Below are 17,422 nucleotides of genomic sequence, written 5' to 3'. Positions count from 1 at the left end.
ATCATAATGTCCCATATGTCCCTAGTCCTTCCAAATTCCGTTCCTCTGAGAGATAAAAAGAGGATTGGAGGGGTATCATTAGGCATATTTCTAAATCTTAACTTCAGTCTGAAGGGCAAAGCTGAATTGCTTTCATGAGTTATTTTGTTCTTCTAGATTACTGAAGTCAAGACTTCTGAAGTGATGCCCTCTGATTTTATTTATTTATTTATTTATTTTTTTGGCGGGGGGGCTGGAGAGAGGTAATTATGATGTAAAAGACATTTCCAAATGATTTGTACTAGTCTCCATAATCTGTGGTAGAAAAGGGAATGAAGTTTCTTCTGAGAACATTCTTCCAAAACACATGCTTGAAAAACTGCATTAGAATTAAATACATACATATACACACACGTATATAAACTACACAATGTACCTTGTCAAAGCTTTAAGAAAAGCATATTCACCTAGGGATACACTATGTGTATTGTAATTAAAACCCTGTTCTTACTATGTTTCTGAGAAACACGGTATTAAATTACAAAAACTACAAAGTTCTCCCTCCATAAGGTTGCTGAAGAACATGTGGAATATTTTCCATTTTAATGCGGTTGTGATTTAATGGGCCTGACTTATGAAAGAATACAATGGTTCTACAAATCCATGCTGATCCTTCTGTTTTGCTGGCAAATTCTGGAGTGTCTGATATTAAAAGACATTGCTTTAGATGGAAGTCATTATTAGGAAAAATCAAGGGAGCTTTTTGTTAAATGAAACTATATTTTGGCAAGAAAGTGTGGTTGAGTGTAAACTGAGTAGCTCTAAGAGGAAAGTAGAGTGAAGAAAGTACTTTGGAGATGGGTTTTCGCAGCACATTATACATACCAAAAATGGAACCCAATTTCAGTTTGTTTTTTGCAGTTCATTTCCTAATATACACCTATATATATTAGGTATATATATAATATACCTATATCATTTCCTAATATACACCTATATTTCCTAATATACACCTATATGATATAACACATGCATAAGGAAGGCGGCAAGGCAGTGTGTCACTGTTTGTGTGCTTCCTGAAGCACAGGTAGTTCACCGTGGCCAGATTACATTCATTAACTTTGTGTTGTTTCACCGTCGCTGCCATCGTGCTTTTAGCCGTGCCTGGCAGCAGCAGCCAGCTGGCGTACCCGGGGCAGCCCTGCGCGTCGGGGGCACCCGGCGAGCTGCCTGGGCGTGCAGCGGGGCACGCCTGACGCCAAAGGGGCTCCGGGCAGAGAGGGGTCCCACCTGCAGGATGGTTGGTGCAGAACTACAGAAATACCTGTGGCACGGCAAGGAAATAAGCCAGCTCTCCTGAACGTTAGTTCAGTGTTGTTAGTGTAAAATTCACAGTTCCAGATTTCAATTCTGAGATCTTTTTTTTTCAGGCAAAAATACCATTCCAACCAAGCAGAAGTCTAGACTCCGGAACTAAACACTACCTAGTTCATTACGTATTTCAACATTACTTACAACTCTGTATCCTTGAAGAAAGCCAGGCCTATGAAGTCAAATATACACAGGCTTTTCAATCCATCTTGTATTAGAGTTCATAATTAAGTGTTGTTATTTTGGTTTTCGACTTTTTGCTTACTTTTTAATGAGCATTTTCTTTTTCTTCTTCCTCAGGGTGAATAAATGTAAATATGACTCAAACTTTAGAGAATGATGTCACAGAAAGCAAATGATATATGAAAGGAATCATCCCTTTTTTTTTTTCTTTTTTTTTTTTTTTTTTTTGGAAAATGAGAATACTCTTACTCTTCAGGCAGCAAGTCTGCATCTCCAGTGGGCAACCTTGTTAATAAGTCAGAATACTAGAATACTACTATTCCTGGTGTGGCAGCAGCAGAAACCAGCAGAGGGGAGCTTTATGCTGTCTATGCACATTAGGAGCTGTTGCCCAAGGCTTCTATATCTTTTAGGTATATTACTGGTTTCTTTCAAGCTAATTGTGATGAATCACAACGCTGAGATCTTGGAGGAAATTGTGAACGATCCCTTTATTTATAGTAGTTGAAAGACATTACATTAACGGGGCAGGTCATGATTTTAAAGAACGCCCTAAGGATGTGTTTTATGCATCAATGATAGCATAACTTTTTTGGTGAAATTCTAGTCTGAATAACGTACCTGTTTTTTGTTTGGTTGTTGTTTACTTTGTAATTTGTTCCTCCGTTGCAGATACTGGCCAATCCCCCCTCCCCGCCCCCCGTTTACTGTTCCCTTGTGAGACTGCTCTGGCTGATTTTGATTTTGCTGACCCCTACTCCTACTCCAGGTGTCTCAGCTCCCACCATACAACATTCCCACTCTGCCTCGTTCCATTCCTCATAGCATGAAGATATCCTTTCTCTCCACATCACAGCGGTTCTCCTTAGAGGCCCTTTGCAAAATGTTTTCATGTTCTGTCTTTTTCTTCACAGCTTCTTGCCGGCCAAATTTTCCTAATACATTCCGTGCCAATTCACTGTATGGTACCAGATCAAGTGTCTCACTTTTCAGAACTGGATTGTCTTACTGTTTTCTTAAACAGGAGAGTGATACCAAGCAAAACAAAATATTAACATTTGTGATACAGGAGAATGTTAGCTGCTTTAGGAATATGTTATTTTAAAATTCATGTTGAAAAAATAAAGCGTATAGAAATGTAGAAGATCCAAATCTATCCAAGAATTGAATCCCGTGTGTACTTGCTTCACAGGGCACAAGGCTGCCTACCGTCTCATTTTTCTTTAATAATCAAGTAGGAGGGTAGGAATCTGTTAAAACCGATCAAATGATACATGCCCAGTGCTAGAGGGATCACTCAGCTCCCAGAGCCCTCTATTTGTATCCAAAACTATTTTCCCGTGAAAAAAGTAAAGCTTCTACCATAACTTACATGTGGAAAAAACTGCAGATGTGACGAGGCAGTTACATCTGCCAAGTTTTTGAAGCCTGAAACAAATGTACAGTACGAGAACATCCGATTCACATCTGCAGCAGTAACTACTGCTGCATCTGGAAGGGAGTCCCTGCTGCTACCTGTTTCTCTGGGAGAAGATGCTGTACGTCCATGCTCCTCCGTTCCTAACGAAATGAGTCAGAGTCCTGGGATGAGGCTGTAAGCAAAAAATTGCGTGGCACTTTCAGCAGCAACTTTCAGTAAGATCTTCTCAGCTTGTCTTAACCTAAATGCTAAACCTAAATGCTCCAAATTAAATCTTCAATATCAGAATCTTTTATGCACAGTTAGGCATTCTGACCCATTCTGACAGACAGAGCCAGAACCAGACTGGTATTTTACATTTCACTGTGGTATTTCCAGTGTACTCTTCAGAGCTATAGGTCTTAGCTTCAGAGGCTGAGCGCCTAAGAACATAAGTAAACTGGACTTTAAAGAGCATGCAGAAAATTCTAATTTAATAAGTAATGTGTTCAAGTTCTTAGACATTAAGGGGAAGTTTACTTTTACTTAGAGGGTACACTCTCTGCAAATCTTCAGGTCATCCTATCTGGTTTTCTAAAGCAAATATGGCAGTTTTTAGACGTGACCACAGTACCTCCAGGAGCAGTACCATAACTCTGGCACCTGATTAAAGCATGTGATATAAATCAGTTTCTTTAAGTAAGTTTTAAAGCGAGTCTTTTTCTCCAGACTGTGAAATGCAGGTTTCTAACAGAGCAACTAACATAACTACGGAAAGGTTTTGTTAAGGGCCGACTCAGTGGGTTGTTGGACAGCCTTTAAAAGAATTGCACAACTCTCTGAGTGCCTCACTGGGGATTTTCAAAATAACACAGTTAGGTACACTTCTGTGGCTCAAGGCCATGGTTAGGCGCTTTAGTTTTATTGTAATGAACTGGACAAGTTCCCAGTAAAGCATCCATTGATTCTTAAAATACAATTAGTGTTTTTAAATTGCTAGTGTATTTATGCAAATATTAATATGGGGACTTTTAGTCATACCTGCTTTATGCAATGCAGTGCTATATACAACTCTCCAAGAAACCAAGCAATATGTTAGAGGAGTAGATCTATAGAAGATTGAGTTTTTCTCATACATACAAGAAAACACATTCAGGCATACAGTTTGAACCTTGGTGTTTTAGTACTGAATGCTGACAAAGCTTAAATAAATGTTTCTATTGATGCAAAGAGAACAAGGCAGCTAGTCTATGGGCAAATGGATTCCACTCTCATTTCCTACTGCCAAAATCTCATGACAATAATCCTGTTGGAGTTCAGTTTTACTTTGATTTAAATCAGTGGCCTTGTTAATTTTCAGAAGGGAAAGTCTGACTTCACAATGCACCTCAGATTTCCTGGTCCTGTTTCCATTCCTACTCCTCTGTTACTGCTTAAAGAAATACAGATGATTTCAGTGAAACTACAGCAATGTAAATGCTTATCAGGAGACAATAGGTCTCTTTCCATATACTGTTGAGTATGTATAGCAACAGAGAACGGCATCTAAACTAAAACAAGCTGCTTTGCAGTTAACATCTACATTAAAAAGTTGGTCCTTCTAAATATCATCTGTATTGTGACAGGTATTAATAGCTAGCATTTTACCAGAGGACACAAATTACAGGGACGCAGATTTTGTCAGGGCGATCACTAGAACCAGTCAAGGTATAATGTTTTCTTTTTGATGAGGAACTCAACAGCTTCTGGCACCTATGTTGATTCTTCCCAGCTGTTTGAAATGCTCTGAAATTCAATTAGCATAAAATTAGTGTAAAAAGCTAAGTGACTGTCACTGTAAACAACACATGCTTTGATTATTTGTTGCCTCTGCTTTTCCTTGCTTTTCTGTATTCTCTATATATTGTATTCACCTGTTTTATACTTCTCCTGCAGGTTGATTTCATTACTGTTGCAAAACCTCCAGTGGTGCCCAGGTTTCTCTTGGTGATGCAGCAAAGGCCCTGTGGAGACTGAGGTCCTTCTCTTAAAGGCTGGTACTGTAATATACAATGCAACTGTTCTGATTTTTTATATATGTGTATTTTTTGTATTCTAGCCAATAATTGAAAAACACTATAAGGTATGTTGCTGCTTGGTTAAACATTGCTATCAGTTGCTAGTTTGTGACCATCATTTTGTATCAGTAACAAAGACTTAAAATTTAAGGTAATAAGGCATTTTCAAGGATTCCCCTTTTAGGGAAAGGTGAAGCTGTAGGTCGGGTACGTTAATTTCCAAGTTTTCTATGCTTTTTCAAAGGAGTTACTGTTAAAGGGGATGTGACAAGTAAATTAGCATTGTTCTTGGAACCTACAGGATGGAGAACAGTGTAAATATTTTGTAGTATTTTTTTTTCCTTTTCTGCTGGATAAGTAACTCTTTCCCCCCTATAAACAAAACAAATGCAAACTTATAAGCATAGATAGAGCATGATTTGAGAACCAGGAGCAAAGCGTAAATCGGGAGTTACATTAAAGTCCTTGGAGTATTTGTTTCAGATATTGAATTAATTGTAAAATGTAAAGATGACTTTAGTCAATATTAACACATTGCAAACAAACATGAACTTTCACCAACAGCTAAACTCTTATGTCCCTTGTAGGATTCTATTAACCCCTAAGAAGGAGAATTGTTCTCTTCTATAGGGTGTGGAGAATGCTACGTGGAGTTCAGCTGCCTTGCTGCTCTGTACCTTGACCCTGCCTTTTCAAGTCATTTTAGTTCAGATGGGTCACAGCAGAGAAGCAGCTTTGTCTGCAATCTTCTTGTCACAAGCTTAGGCTTTCTTTTGTTCTTGCTGTGTACCCTTCTGACCTTTGAGCGTCTCACACATGAAGCCAGAAAGTAATTGATCTCTTCTGATTGGGATAGGTTATTATTGATGTCTGCACTGGCTCTGAGCAGCCAAGGACACCCGCTGACTATGGCTTTTGAACTTTAACCATATCAGTTAATGTGGGGCCTGATAAATCATCCACAGTACTGACAGACGCATTAAAAGCTCCTGCTTAGTGCATTCAATACAGGCACATACATAGTAACATACTTAATTAAGAAAGGTCTGTTTTCTTGCCTTGCGAAAAGTTGTAATATCTTTCTCTTTCACCTGGGTGGTTATTAGAGATGGGCATAAAGAGGGATCACCTATCAGGTATTTTTTTTTAATGAAAAAAAGCTTGTTTAAAACTCTGTTTGCCTTGGGAAAATCTGCTATCCTCATTATTGGAACATATTCTCAAACTGGGTGACTAAACGTGATCTATAATGAGATCTTCAATCTCCTTTCAGACCACCTTGCAAGCAGAGGTGTTAACCTGCAAATATATTCAAGCAGCAGATGAACTGAAATGCAGATATTGCTGTTAAAGTAATATTGCAGATGTAGACTGGATACTTCCAATGTTAATTTCAAGCATTAGTTAAAATATCTTTATTTTAATTTCAAAAGCAATATAGAAATCAGATTTAGAAGAGCCTTTGTGTTGCTTTCTGTAGGTAATTATAAAGATACCTAATCAGGCATGCCATCACTTACTGATGTCCACTTTATATTATGAATTTACATGGATAAGACAAGGCAGCAAATTTTCTTTCCTTTTTTTTTTTTTTTTTATTGAAGACACTATGATGATAGAGCTATTTTATTTTAATTTGAATTCAAAGAAGCATTTGTACTGTCTTAGCTACTTGCTCTGGAAAGGAGTATTTCAGCATAAACAGCCTACCGGGACGAATACAAGATCAGATATAAAATCCTGTGAAACTTCAGGGGCCATTTCTGGATGACACTTCACAGAGAAAGAAAGTTCTTGCAGTTTGTCTCAGGTCCCAGCATGGTAGTCTGTTGTAGTAAATTGTTTTAGTGCCTTTGCCTTTGAACAGGAACTGTGGCTTAGGCTGCTGTTGCCCACTCTGCTTTGGGTTTAGCATTGCAAGTTTAAGTCATTGTCAGGGCAAGGTAAGGAATGGCCATAATAAAATATTTGTATGAACAATAAGATATTCTTTTATTCTGAAATTAAACTAAGAATCAGCAATAATCACAGCACCTTGTGCTATTTTATAGGTTGAATACTGAACTAGAAAGAGTACATGATATTTTCCTCCTTTTATGGAAATTTATAGTTATTAATTTCTATAATCTGATATGGATGAAGAGTTTGTATAAATGTGTGGATTTTCTTCTGCCTGCTGTGCATTTCAGAGACAATGCTTTATTGAAATTGGTAAGGCTTCTGGGTTGGATCCTGGATGGTAGGAAAACTTGGTCCACGTGCTTTACAACAGTTTCAGTTCCTCAGGTTGGTTTCTGTGCTCTTTTGTTAAACCAAAAGGCAATGTGGGGTCCCCTGCCTCTTTTGGCTCAGAGGCCAATGCACTGGGAGAAAGAACCCATCAAAACCTGTCTGAGAAGAGCTGGACTTCATGTAGCTTGATGGGAACTGGGCAAGCCAGGCAAGACATGGATTCGAGTCTGAGTTTTCAGAGATAAGCCTTCTCAAGTTCTTTGCTTGAATAAATTCCTACTCTAAACTCCTGCCAAAATAATCTCTGGTATTTCCATTGTCTTCTGTGTACTTCAAGGTGTAGTTATATAATTTGGGTTGGAACTGAAAGTCCTTAGACTGCCCAATATGATAGTTTAAAAAGTGTGACCTGTAAATGCGGTCACTGAATTGAGGGTACTTCACCACCAGGAGGCATTCAGCCACTGGGCAGTAGATACCAATTCCTGGAGATAGCAAAGTAATCAGTTCAAAAAATATATGATTCTCACTTTTTATTTATTATAATGGTCTGGGTAAGGTTGTACTTTCTTATGCTCTAAGGATAACACTAAATTAACTTATAAAATGTGATCACAGTTCCTGTGATGCAAAAATGTCATGACTACGCACACAAACACCCCTAAATAGGTTCTCATTACTGACATAATGTATCAGTGGGAATTGGAATAACAAAGTTGTTTAATAGACGATGCCATCTTTAACTATGTGACAATTGCTAAGTGGAGTTTGCTGGTGTCTTAAGTAAAAATAAGTGAGTGCAAAGAGCAATATATTGTTGCTTAAAAATATATAAGCCTGTGTAACCTGTAGGTACAGTGCAATAGTTAAAGGAAGATGTTCCGGCAGTTAATTAACGAGAATCTTAAAACCTATCTGTAAACAAAAATCATTGATTGTTGGTGCAAGGCATGGATATTTTTTGCTTGTGATGAAGTAAGAATTTGTGATCTCCTTATGAAGATGGACCTGCATACTGTCCTTTATTTTGTCTGTTAAATAGTGTTTAAAACAAATAATAAAAATAGAACACCCCACCTACCTCCTGAAATAACCAGATACCTCTCAGGTAAAAGAAAGGAGTTGTGGTTGTTTATTTCAAAGTAACAGATGAGAGTATTTCTAAATTGTATTATGTTTTATTTCACAATTAAAAATTTAAAAGTGGAATGCTTTAAGGTCATGTAGACTTTTTTCAGTTCTCAGCTGCAGTCTTTCTTCTGCAGGGCTGGTAAACTTTGCTATTTGTCAGCATTTTTAATTAGCCAGAGAACTTCATTATTTTCAGATGTTAGAAAGGTGAGTTAGACTGCCTGATGTTATGTACACAAACCTACTGGGGCTGCTTTAAGATAAGCGTATGCTCAGCCTATGCTTGGTCAAGCGCTAACGCTGTTCTGTGTTCCATTCAATGAAGTAGTGTGAGGCTTAGAACTGAAGACCAGCAGCAGCAGGACATAAGATCTCTTGCAAAAGGTGTTCTTTTGCAGATCTTGCTAAGTCGAGGTCAACGCTAGAAAACTGGAGGTTTTTCTGTATTGAAATATGGGGAGAAGGGAAGGGAAGATGCCAGTTCTACAGGAAAAAGCCTGAGAACACTGTTCTGGAATATTCTTGTTCTTACAGTATAGGAAGTAAGAATGTTTTAGCTTATATATATATGTTATTTCACTTGCTGAACGTTTATGGAGGCTCGCATAAAATAAACTTCCACAGGAAAATATACTTTTTAATTTATACTTAAAATACTTTTTAATTTACTTTTTAATTTATAATATAAAGCTTTTCTGCTGTAGCTGTACTAGTAAAAAGTGAACATACAGATTCTGGGGACAAATACGTTCAATGAAATCATGCTGGTGTTGGTCTTACAGAGTACTTGCATCAATAAGCTAATTAAAAAGGCGCATACATTGGTATGACTTCTTAAAAACCTTCATATTAAGTAGTTGAATAATTTCTGTCTTGAATGAACATCTGAAAATTTTGTGAGAAGGGAAATCAGTTTGAAAGTGACATTTATTAGAAGAGTGAAAAATTGTGTTTAAGGTTGTCATTTTCTCCTTTGTCTCAAATTGTTCAACTGAGTCTAAATATAACTAAATAACTAACTAAAATATAACTAAAATATAACTAAATAACTAACTAAAATATTTTTTCAATTTTAATTTTTATAATGAGGTCATGAGATTGTAGCTAAATAAGGATCGCTGCTTGTCTCTTGTGCTACTTTTGTCTTAATACTGTCCTGCAGAGGCTTTAGCGGTATGCAGGGACTGTTGTGTAACGGTTGTCTTCTTCCTGGCGTTCTGCTAACAGTTGTCTTCTATGACAAAACTAAATGAGAAATGGCTGACCTCCTTTGAACTCTGCTTTGAATGTTGCAGATCAGCTTTTAAACAATGTTAAAAGCTATGTTGTTGTTTATTATATTTAAAATGTTTGTTTTATGTTCTTCTACTTTAAAATTAATCACCTCGGGGAAAAAAAAGGTCTCTTCCAAATACTACTATACAAACATCTGAGTGTGAGATTTCTGAAGTCTGTGTACTTAGGTTGTAGCGTTGAATAATATTGTGCAGTTTCTTGTTGTCCACAAGTCCAATCTAGTACTAGTACAAAAAAAAAAAGAGCCATTATATAAATCAGATGCAACTCTGCAATTACTTTTTTTTAACTGGATTGGTACAGATGTCTAAAATCTGATGAAGTGTAGAAATGTGTTCAGTGCAGCAGTAGGCTGTAATTCAAGTACCTAAAATGTTGAGGAGAGGTGACCTTGATAGTGTGTGAGGTGGGACGTACAGAAATATAGGCTACTGGACTCACACTTATACTAACGAAGTCATCGGTATAATTTCCAATACATTCATAAAGGCAATGTTTAAAAACCTATGCTACTTGTATCATGCTATTAATTTATTGATTGAAAGGAAAGGTGGGATTTTTGAGGTGATTGTATGACTCAAGGCATCTCAAGCTTTATTTCAGTAGGATGGCCCTGAGCTCTGGAGTTGTAGGCAAGTACATAGCTTTAGGTTTCTTGGGCCCAGAAGTTCATAACTTGTTTTTACCAGAGCAAATTTCATTCCATTTTCATGAATCTGGAGTCTGATCAGGTACAGCCAAAAAAGCTCACTTAAATTTGTAATAGCATTTATTTAGCTGTGGAATACTTTTATTTTATTTTTAGACAATACTTCATTTAAAACACATTTGGAATCAGGTTTTGCCCCATCAGGGTGGACTGTTACCTTTAGACATTTGCAAACTGGCTCCACCAGTGCTAACTTCTGTGGGTGTTTATCAGGGTTTAGGGGAAACAGAGGAGGAAATGCCATCTCTCTGCTAGCTCTTCTAGAGCCGCTTGCTGATCTGTAGCTTAATGAAGAGAGGAATAAGATGGGGGAACTTTTGGGGTGCTAGATGGAACAAACGATTTTTGTATTAGCATGTATGTAGGGCAAGAACAGACTGGTGGAGCGCAAAGCATTTTCTTACTGGTTTCCTAAGTGACTGCTATTATGTTCCATTTGTTTTGGAAACATGCTGTATATTTCAGCCTTAACTGTATGTTTCTGTTGGTTTGTGTCAGAACCATAAGTCAGTTCAAATGACCTTTCCATTACTGAATGTAATATGCTCTCCAAGGATGAGTGTTGCAAGCATTCCAAATCAGTTTTCTTCCATTAAAAATTTCTTATAGAATATCAGAGTGCTGTCCTAACATTCAAGAAATCTGATGCTTTCATACAGATCAGAGAGCAATAAAACTAAGTTTATCTTGTACCTTACTCCCATTTCTTGTCTCCTTGTTGCTGCTGGCATAAGCCTTAATGCCAAATCCAGTCCTTTTGGGAAGCTGTAGAAGGTGCAGTGACAGACCCTCTCTGCCTTGCGTGCACTCCTGCTCTACCTCCTGGCTCTGCTTCTCAGTACTGAAACTGCAGGGCAGCTCCTGGGCCTGCCCTCCTGCAGCAGCAACGGGGGGATTGCTCGGTGCCTGTGGGGCATTTCTGCAGCTGGAGGTGCGGCAGGACCCGCGGGACACCTGGGAGACGCAGTGATCCTCTGGTGAGGAGTCAGGCTCTGAGCCTTGGGATCCCTTGTATTCGGCCCAGCATAATCTGGTTTGTTTTATTAGCTTTCTGTTAGGGATGTGGAATAGAGAGCATTTGGAAGTAACTTGACAGCCACTAAAATAAATGTTCTTTTCTGTTTATTCCTTGGCTTACATTCAAAAATTAAATGGTGATGCATTAAGAGTCTAAAGCTTTGTTTCACTAAGTCTTTAATTGAATACAGTTCAAAAACAAAAGCAAACCTTCATTTTTTTATTGCACTAAGAAGAAATAATGATTTTTAAAAAAAGCTGACTATACTTAGTATTGCATGTGAATCTGACATCTATGTGATTTCACTTTTTTACTGAAAAAATTAACATGTCTGTCAGTTGGTGAGTAGCTAAACTTTATTTATAAAACTGAAACAAATCCAGACAAGTAATATAGCTTTTTTTTTTAAAGACATCTTCATTCACAATGCGGCCTATAAACCACAAGCTTGCTGGGTAGGTATTCACTGTTTTGGATTTTTTGTTTCATGTTGTCTGTTATGTATTAAAAGAGTAACCACAGCTAAGGAATGCTTAGTGCCAGGAGCCTGGCTTGCCAGCAGGGCGAGGAAGGGCAGGATCTTGCCACAAAGGCAAGGCATCTGCTATGGGAAGAGACAGACGGGGGTGAGGGAATGGGAGCACACAGGGAAGAGTAAGGGGGTTCCTCCATCCTGTCTGCATCTTTCAGTGGTGTAGAAGTTTTATTGGCACAGGGAGGAATGGATTCAGTTTTGGATTAGAAAGCCTCGGTGATGATGGGGAGTGAAAGGAGCAGGCAAACTTGTGCCTCCAAGAACAGGAGATGGAAGCAGAACAATTAACAAATAAAATGTGCAAAAGCAGCAGAATACCAGACTCGCTCAGCTGCTGTTCTAACTTTCCCAGAAATGCTGAGATGGATGTTCCGGAGCCTGGCTCCCTCCTGTCTGTGCTCAAGGCTGCTCTGTCCTGGGGCCAGGCGTGTTCAAAGGCGGCCCGCTGCTTCTGCAGGGGAGCAGCGCCGGCAGCCAGACCGCATCCTGCTGCGGGGCGGTGCGGGGCGGCCGGAGGGGCTGAGCCCCGCCGCGGGGGAGCCGTCGGCGGGAGGGTGGCGGGAGGGTGGCGGGAGGGTGGCGGGAGGGTGGCGGGAGGGTGGCGGGAGGGTGGCGGGAGGGTGGCGGGAGGGTGGCGGGAGGGTGGCACTCGTTCCAGGCCTGAACTGCCACCAGCCAACTCCCCAGCCGTGCTTCTGTGATGCGGGTAGCTGCTAAGCGTGTATCTGTGTTATAAACCACGAGTGCTTATAAAGGCTTTAAATAGTGTTTCCAAGAACATAAATTTTAAAATCTATTAGCTAGCTAAAGCTCTTGTTTCTCTTTGTGTAATGGTTTGATTTCACAGCACCGAGAAACAAAGGCTTTGAGACTTGTGCCTGCATCCGCATGCTAGCTAGTCCTATCTGTGTTTTCAGACGCGTTTGTGCTGCAGGAAGGTTCCCAACGTGCACAGTTCAGCGTGGTTCTCCAGAGGCACGCAGTGTGCTGAAGGAATGAGACACCCACACATCTGTGAGCTTTGCAAAGAGGCTGGGCCAAAACAGCACAACTGCCGTCCTAACGTCAGCAGGAGCGTCTGTTTATTAAATGCCTGGTAACCCTTTATTTTGCACTCCTTTAGCACAACATGCTTTAAGCTTTGGATAAGAAAATAAGTAACATTGCACTTCATCCTATTGCAGAAGTAATCAACAGTAAAGTCTGTAACATCACTAGGAGTAGGAATGGACTTACTGCTTTACCTCTGAATGAATAGCACTTTGTTCTATTACCACCCCCCTCCCCTTTCCCTAATAACCCTTCCGTAAGAGATGAACACAGTTCTTAATTACAGGTTCCTTTTGTTTCTTAGCATTCTGTGACTAAACCCTTTTTTCTTTTTCCTCTGGCATGCTGATGAAATGCAAAATGAAATTAAAAAAATAGAAATTGTATGATGGTTATTGACTCTATGTTGATTACAGAACCCTACAATTAAAAAAACATATATACTTGTGTTATCATAAATCTGGTTTGTAGCTTGCATTTCTGAAACAATTGCATTTCTCCTACGCTTTGCCATATGTCCCATTCAAGGTAGGACATCAGTGCTGATGCCAGCCAGTGAGAGATTCTATTTCACTTGACTGGCAAGGTTACTTATTGGGAATGTCCTTAGGAGGTATGGGGGTGTCTTGTTTCCCTAAGAACTCTCCTGCACGTCTCAGGCTTTCTGCTTGCTGTCGAAGCAGTGCTGCGTTGAATGATGGCTGTCGGGGGCTCCTGTGCTCAGCGTGGCCACCAGGTCACGGAGCAGTGTCCCCAGCCCTGCGTGGGACCAAAGCCCCAGTGGGCTGTGGGGTACGAGCCATGGTTTGACCTCATGTATCTGCTCCCCACTCGCACTGCCCCAGCTCTGCTGAGGGACCTGGCATACGGTGCTCCTGGGCTCTCGGCCGGAGCCTCAGAGCCGTGGCCTCGCTGGGGACAGGTCCTGGGCAGGGCACCTCCGGAAGGCAGGGGCTGACCTGGGGCTGAGCACCAAGCTCGCGGGGAGCAGGCACTGGCAGCACGTCCAGTCACCGCGCTCTGACGCCGTCTCTGTCACGTCGTGGCCTCTGTGTGGTTTTCCCAACAAGGGAAGGTTATCAGACGTGCTCATTTCAGCTGACCGTGAGGAGGTACCTGTAGGTAAAATACATCAATGTTATAAAAATAACCTTTTTTTTTTTTAGGTCAGGATGTTGGCAATACTCTGTTCTTGAATGACAGAAACAAGTGACTGTAGATAGTTGGACCAGTAATGATTTTAATGTATTTCTTGGGTAAAGCTTCATTAGATAGTGAACCCTTGGCTGAAAGCTTTACATTAAAAGCTATTAACTCTCTATTAAAAACTAGTAAATGTGTTTGCTTTCCACAACAGTAAGCTTAAAACAGTAATTTTTATATGAAGAAAATTGTTGACTCAAGTGGAAAGGAATGTGCCCTTAATTCTTTCAGCAGTTCTTAAACCACATGCTCGACAGCTCTGTAAGGAAATCTCTGAGCAATGTTTCTCTTATTTCTACAACAATGTTTGCCTCTAATTTTCATGCTTTCCAACATTTTTCATGGTATGAAGAGAAAATGTCTTTCCTCCCCAAGCTGTCTTAGTGCTGATGATGCTTGGATAGTATAATTGGACAAATTATTTCCAAAGCAAGCTTAGCTCTCTGTAACATGATATAATATGGGCTTGTATAGAAGTTACAAACTGGAAACTGGTTGTCATAAACTGTTCTTCATCAAGAAGCCCATACGACGTTCCTTTGTCATGCTGAACTACTCCCCCGTCAACCAAAAGCCAATGTTAATTTATGAAGTGGAACATTTAACCCTGGCTGAAGTTTAAACACTTTCCAGTGTATTTATAAAGTCTTGTTTCTGTTCAAAGCATTTGAAAAAAAAACAAATCTGTAAATACCAGATTTACTTCTAGTAAATATTGCATTTAGTCACAGAAGACTTTCATCTTAATTTGAGAATGTTTTGCACATTTTTCTTTAGTTTTGTAACAGAGGCACTAGCTACCCATGAGAAACACCAAGTTTGTTGTTTTAAAGCAACTTCACTGTTCTTTTTCTCTGTGCTTTGACTTGTACTTGATACAGGACAGAACTACTTCGAGGATGAACACTTACCTTTTTTCTTCCTTCAAGCAGAGGCCGTGTCCCCTAGAGCTGCTGAGGAAGGCAACATTTACTCAACACTGAAAGCAGAGAATAGGTGGAATAACCTGTGGCTGCACCCTGCCAGAATATCAGTTTCCTACATTTGAACTCAACTGCTCTTTTCTTTTCACAAAATCACTGACTGGTCGAGGTTGGCAGGAACCTCTGGGGTCCATCTGATCCAGACTCCGCCTCAGCAGGGCCACCCAGAGCAGGGCCGTGGGCCACGTCCAGGTGGCTTCTGAAGGTCCCCGAAGAGGAGACCCCAGCACCCTGTGGACAACCTGAGCCCATGCTCAGGGCCATCGCAGTAAAGTTTTTCCTCACGTTGAGGTAGCCTTCTGTATTTTGGTTTATGTCTGTTGTCCTGAGAAGAGCCTGGCTCCATCCTGTCTTCACCCTCCCTAGAGGTATTTATACACATCGATAAGATCCCACCAAGCCTTCTCTTCTCCTGGCTGAACAGTCCCAGCTCCCTCAGCCTTTTGTCATAGCAGGCATGCTCTAGTCCAGCTGTGTCTTATACTGGGGGTGCTCCGAGCTGGATCCAGCACTTGAGGTATGGCCTCAGCAGAAGGGAAGGATCACCTCAGCCTGATGGCAGGGCTGTTAATGCAGCCAAGGATGCTATTGGCCTTCTTTGTTGCAGGGGCATACTGCCTTCCTTTTCTTGAAAATACTTTTTTCCGGAATTTTGTTCACTGAAAGAAAAAAGTAAACAACTTGGCTTTTTTTTTTAAAGATGCAATACATTTTTGAATCCTGCAAAAATAAAACATGCTGCAAAAAACACTTTCTGACAGTGAGATTAGGCAGGACCAGAGTGTCACCGTCTGGAAGTACTTAGATTATAAATTCACATGCTTTTGGCTTCTAGCATGCTTTATCTGCTGTGTGTTTAGCAGATAACCTTTGGTTTTGTTCTGGTTTTGTTTACAATGTGAAGTCCAGAGTGACTTCACAAAAACAGTATTAAACAGTTGTAAGAACAAAGTCATGCATGTTGGACTAAACTGAAGACTTCCATGCTATGTTCGTCTTGTAATAGCAGTAAGAATAAGAAAACATTCTAATTTGGTTCCTATGTTGGCCCCAGGGCAGTATCAAATGTCTGACTCTTTCACCCAGTGCTGCAGCATCAGGGGCTTAATTTGGGGTGACAGTGCAGCAGGGGTGCGTGCTGCGGGCTGTCTGCACGGTGTGCTGCCTCTGAACGAGTGAGGCGGTTGGAGACGAGGTGGTGGAGCTTCTGGGGGCCCCGGCCCTCGTGGGAGTTCCTCCCAGTCTCGCGCTGTCCCGAGGAAGCGGCCACTGTCACAGGTGGGCTTTGACCTCCGAGCGCCAGCCCCGAGGCTGCAGCCGTTCCCTTCTGCCCAGGCCTCCAACCGCTCTCGTGCGGCCACGCTCACACATGGCAGCTGGTTTTGATATCCAACCGCTGTTTTACCAGGGAAATCACTCCCAGGTGAAGGCAGAGCCCGACGGGCAGCCCCAGCAGCAGGGATCGGGCTGCTTGCCCCGCAGGGCCAGGTGGGTTCGGGGGGAGCTGCTGCTGGGCTGAGCCTGCGGCCACAGCCCTGTGGGGCAGCGGGACAGGAGGAGGATCCCTTGGTCTGCGTCTGCGAGGAGTGGCGTATTTATAGCTTTTATTTGTGTGGGGAGGATAGAGCCCAGGAAGGTGACAGTAGTTTTTAAAGGAAAACGGAAGAACGTGTTCAGAGAGTTTGAACAGTAAGCTGCATGTATGTAAATGTTAGTTAGGAGAGGAGGTTAAATGGTTGTGAACACAAGGGAGAAAGGGTTTGGCAGAGATCAGCACAGGCCTGAGAACCGTCTATTTCAGTCTCTGCAATTATGTGTATGTGCACATGAACGCTTTCTGGAGTTGTGGCTTTGAGCTTTCCTTATTTTGATACTCCTGAAGCTCACAAGGTTACTTGACCTGGTGGTAATTAAATCGCATTGACTTATAAAAGGTTTCATTCCTGCATTGGGGAGGGAAACTACCAACATTTTGTTCACAAGCAGAGTTTTGGTAATTGTCTTCCAGATTTATAAACCTGATGTTAACAAACACTTCTAATAAACACAGGTCTTTACAGCTTCTTTCAGAACCCTGCAGGAAACTGACAGAAGCACGAGGCAGGTGTTCACAAAACACAGGGCTGAGAGCACACACCACATTGTAAACGTACCTGTCTTTCCCTGTAGCTGATCTCCCTCCATTTCCCTCGTCTGGACACCTCTGAGCAAGCTAGTCTTGCTGGTAGAAGAAGAAGAGGAAGTGTTGTGTGTGTGTGTGAGTATTGGAAGAGGTC

The 17,422-nt window shown here is 40.9% G+C and overlaps 1 protein-coding gene across 2 annotated transcripts in view; it reads left to right on the top strand.

Moving 5' to 3' along the window:
- The window catches only part of LOC106047695 (arylacetamide deacetylase), a 70,717-nt gene that overhangs the window by 17,406 nt on the left and 35,889 nt on the right, over positions 1–17,422 (top strand). The window contains exon 2 of one of the 2 annotated variants that reach the window (XM_013199307.3): positions 4,868–4,964. The gene's annotated coding sequence lies outside the window, so the exon portion shown is untranslated. Of the gene's footprint in view, positions 1–4,867; positions 4,969–17,422 lie in introns of both variants that reach the window. The other variant, XM_067002336.1, reaches the window with a different exon arrangement.

This window comes from Anser cygnoides, chromosome 9, assembly GCF_040182565.1.
Source record: "Anser cygnoides isolate HZ-2024a breed goose chromosome 9, Taihu_goose_T2T_genome, whole genome shotgun sequence".
NCBI lineage: Eukaryota > Metazoa > Chordata > Aves > Anseriformes > Anatidae > Anser > Anser cygnoides.
The sequence above is the reverse complement of the archived record's forward strand: the minus strand, read 5'-3'. Positions and strand labels throughout refer to the sequence as shown.